The sequence below is a fragment of the Magnolia sinica genome, chromosome 14 (genome assembly GCF_029962835.1).
Source record: "Magnolia sinica isolate HGM2019 chromosome 14, MsV1, whole genome shotgun sequence".
NCBI classification, from domain to species: domain Eukaryota; kingdom Viridiplantae; phylum Streptophyta; class Magnoliopsida; order Magnoliales; family Magnoliaceae; genus Magnolia; species Magnolia sinica.
The window spans coordinates 13284880-13289837 of record NC_080586.1 but is presented as its reverse complement, the minus strand read 5'-3'; positions in this window follow the sequence as shown (position 1 = coordinate 13289837).

Below are 4958 nucleotides of genomic sequence, written 5' to 3'. Positions count from 1 at the left end.
TTAGATAATTATTCCACAATTATTTCCTAAATTCTATTTGGTTTAGATCACATCTTAGTCTAGTTCTAGTTCTACCTAGTTTCAGGAAACGTACAAGTTTCAGTCCCTGTGGATTCGACCTCGGTCTTACCGAGTTTATTACTACATCACAACCCTATACTTGGGGAGTGAACAGACCTTGAAGGCTGGTGCTGATGCTGCTGATAAGGGCGTCTCGGTGGTGGGATCTGCTGTCGCTGTTGCTGCGGAGGCTGCTGCGGTGCTCTCAACTGCTGCTGGAGAGGCTGCTACAGTGCTCTCGGCTACTGCTGCTGAGGTCGGGAACACTCCCACCTACGGTGTCCTATCCCACTGCATCCATAACAGGTATCAGAAAGCTGCCTCCGAGGTGGTGCCGCTGAAGGTGCTGATGGTGCTGCTGGTGCTCTGGAGGATGGGTGACTCCTGTATCTCTACGATCGTCGATGCTTCTACTGTTGAGAACTACCGGATGAAGCCTGCCTCTTCCGGTTTCTCATCCGATCATGATCGGTCTGCGTGTCGGCACACTTGGTCTCATAAATCTGAGCCCTCCGTATTACCGCCTGAAAGGTCAGGAGCTCATGCCCAATAACACGACCTCGAAGACCGTAATGCAAGCCGTTATCGAAACGACGGGCCTTCCACCCCTCGTCATCGACCAAATACGGCGCAAACCTCGATAGCGCCACAAAACAGGCCGCATACTGCGCCACGGACATGTCTCCCTGCACCAAGGTCTCAAACTCTAACGCTCGCTGCCGACAAATGTGGTCAGAAAAGTACTGCTGCTCGAATCGATCTACAAAATCATCCCATGTCTAGACGAAGTCGGGCCCTACAACACGGGTAACAGAGGTCCACCAATGCTCGGCCTCACCTTGGAGAAGAAATACAGCAAATCGGACTCGCTGCTGGGTCGTATATGCCATAGTATCAAAAATCTTCTTCACATCGGTGCGCCATCTCTCGACTGCAGTTGGATCTGGCTCACCCTGGAAACACGGAGGATCTAGCTTCTGAACTCTCGAAGAAGGGCGCTTGCGCGTTCCTGCTCTGCCTGGGCTGGTGAAACAACAGGTCGCCTGCCCTGTCCCTAAAGAGCAGCTGTCACAGCCTGCAACATCTGCTGAAACTGAGAAGCACTCACAGGTATGATCGGATCTGCACCGATCTCGGGTGAAGGAACGACATCCTCAGGCTGGGGAGAAGGGATCTCTGGGGGTGGAGTGAGAGTCGTAAATAGTAAAGCAGGAGTTTAAGTGGTGGAGCGGGAGTCGCTCTCCTGGGCGGCATGTCTTATAAAAAAGAACAAAGGCGCCTATCAATCCTTGAAAACTCTCGAAGGCACATTAGGGGACTAAATCGGAAGCTTACACACTCGGAACCTGATTGATCTAAATTCATACTAAATATGTGATGTTGTTCTGGGTTGTTCCCAAGTTATGCTCTGATACAAACTTCTGTCACACCCCAAACTCAGAAACCGTACTCACAAAATTCTCGATTGCCGAATTTGGTGCCGACATCCTCTATAGTACCCCAAGGAATAAGTGCACAAGATTTAGGTGTGCGAGCACAATGGTTCGATTTTCAGATCCATTGCTCCAATAACAACCAGATATTAGATCCAATTAGAATTGGACAACAAAGAAGAAACAGGTCTGGACGGAAATGTATTTCAAGCTAGCCAATACTCTTGTTATGTTTTCAATTGATTTCATAAAATTACTATCATCCATATCAGGTTGGCACACACTTTACTATTGATGTAAGATTTTCTAGTTGTACGATTTTTTGGTTTAAAATTGTTCTAAAATAAGAAAAAATACTGTTCCCAGATACTAAAAATTGAAACTTTGGAAAGTTTTCAACCGTTCCTATATTATGTGAGAGGAAAATTTTCAATTTTGAAACGGTTTCCAACCGTTCCTAATTTTTAAGTTTAGGAACGGTTATCAACCGTTCCTAAAGTGGATTTTTCCCTAGCCCATGTTCTATGTTTGATCAGATCGTCATGCGATTTAGATCATGTTACTGGATCCCTATCTAGATTATGCCAATTTTTTTTCAAAATGATCAGAGCGAAGTCAGGTGGGCCATCCAGCCACTGGCTTCCTCAACGGAAGTTAATTGACAGCCGATTATCTGACTCCATGTAAAGGCCCACAGGGGTGCCCTAGCTAATGAGTGGTTCAGTCTATTAAGCACCGTGCCACAGACGCGGTTTGGCCAGTGACGCGGCCACCAGCCAGGTGGCTAGTGATCGGTGTTATGTGGACCCACCATGCTGTATGTGTTTTATCCACGCCGTCCATCCATTTTGAAAGCTAAGTTTAGGGCTTGATACCAAAAATGAGGTATATCTATATCTCAGGTGGACCACACAATGGGAAAACAGTAGTGATTGAATGTCCACCATTAAAAACGTCCTAGGCTCCACTAATGTTTAGTTGACATCTAACCTTAGGTCATAAAGACTTGGATGAAGGGAAAAATATATATATCAGCTTGATCCAAAACTTTTGTAGCCCCAAGAAGTTTTTAATGGTGAGCGTTCAATCAATACTGTGCGGTCCACCTGAGATTTGGATCAACCTCATTTTTGGGCTAATACCATAAAATGATCTGGAAGAATGGGTGGACGGCATGGATGAAACACATACATCATGGTGGGGCCCACTGAGCACCGACCACTAGCCATTGGCTAGTGGCTGGGTCAGTAGCCAATCCGTTTCCCAGTCCGACCTTCATGGTGGAGCCCACGTCTTGTACTAACACACGTATGACCCATTGGCGGGAAAGATGGGGCTGTAGGTCAGAAGAGAGCCTGCATGCGATCATTTCTCACCGTAGGATTGATATCTCAACAATCACTGCCCCACTCCTTGACCTGATAAAACTCGATTCCGTCTGCCACGTCATGTAGTTGAAGCCATGTCAACCATATGAAAGTTGTAAATCCCTTCTCTAAAAGACCGGAATCGGCCTGTGCAACACCTGCTGTAGGAAGGGTGGGCAACAGCCGAGCTCTTTGGGCCCACTATGATTTTTGCATTACATCCACTCCGTTCATCAGTTTCTGCACCTCTTGTTAGGACCTAAACCCAGTGATCAGCCTAATAAAATAAAATAAAAACTCAGGTGAGCCACACCAAAGGAAGCAGTTAGGATGAGGGAGCCCCACATAAAAACCATCCTGGGGACCTTGAGACTTTTTATATGCCATCCAACCCGTTCATCAGCTTAATCCCACAAGGATGAAGATACCAAGAATTAATTTGATTGAAAACTTATATTGGCCGCACCTCGTAAATTTGGACATTTAAGGTGTGATTTTACATTGGTACATCCCAAGGGAGTCGTAGATTGATCTGATTTTTGTTACATACAGTCAACATAAGATGGATCAACGAATTAATGGATTAGATGTTACATACATTTCACGGTGGGCCCCACAGAGCTCATGTGCTGTACGCACTTCCAACAACAGCTTCTTCTTCTTCTTCTTCTTCCTCTCTCTCTCTCTCTCTCTCTCTCTCTCTCTCTCTCTCTCTCTCTCTCGGATTCGGGCGTTCTACGTGCCACCCAAAAACCATTATATTCCATGTCATCGTGCAAACATATAAAAAATAATAATAAATAACTAAAAATGCTCAACAACTATCACTTATAAAAGCAATGGGCAGAGAGAGGAAGCACATTGCCCATTGAAATTGGTGTGGCCCATCACCCAAAAACGTACAAAATGGCCCACAACCAGGTCTTTTTGGTATGGTATCTCGTGTCCCTATCAATTGCATTGGGTGCTCATGCTAGCAGTATTCCTGCCTCTTACGGATATGGCCCAAAACCTGACCTTGGAAAGCCAGAGTCACAGCTAGAAGACCCCTCCGTCACAGCCATTAGCGTTCAAGGCCTTGTTTCATGTCGATCAGCCTCCAAACTCAGTCCTCTTCAAGGTATTTATTTCGATGGTATCATTTTTCTTTTTACCATGGAGAATGTATGGCCGCGATGGTGCCTGACTCGACATTTCATAGGCGGCGGATTAGGTGAGTCCCGGGTAACAATTGGGTACATCCCTAACTGTGGGCCCCACCTTGATGTATGTGTTTTATATCCACCCGTCCATCAGTTTTTTCAGATCATTTTATGGAATGGTTCTAAAAGTAAAGCAGATCTAAGTCTCAAGTGGACCACACCACGGGAAACAGTGGTCATTGACCATTAAAAACTCCATGGGGCTACAAAAGTTTTGGATAAAGCTGAGATTTGTGTTTTCCCTTCATCCATCCAGGTGTGGACTTATGAGCAGGTTGGATGGCAAATAAACATTGCAGTTGCCCTCGGAATTTTAATGGTGGGCATTCAATCATCACTGTTTCTTGTGGTGTGGTCTACATTAGATATGTTTCTGCTTCAATTTTGGGACCATGCCCTAAAATAAATGGGAAAGAACTGATGAACTGAATGTGTATACAACTGAGTATAAACTCTCTTCTTATCACAAATAGAATTTTATTATTTTCCTACATTTTCATTGGTTCACATCATTACTGACCGACCTTGTTAGCACTAAATACGGCCTCTGATGATGTGGCCAATCACATTGCTTCAAACAAGAAAATAATGTTTATCTCAAGCAAAAGATCCGGATTCACAACACATACATCAAGGTGGGCCCAACTGTCAGGGACTCACCCACTAAGCTGTTACCCTGGACTCACCTAATCCACGCCCCACATCATCACACAGATGTGCACGCAAGTTTGCACACGTGCCGATCGAGTAGGAATGAGAGTTTCCTATTTCCCCTTCTCATTTGCGGACCAATATCCACAACACCTGTTTTGTGCCACGTGCGCCAAAAAATCCAGCTCCGTGGGACCACGATGTTAAATATGTAAATCTACTCCGTTGATTCTATCCTCACTTCT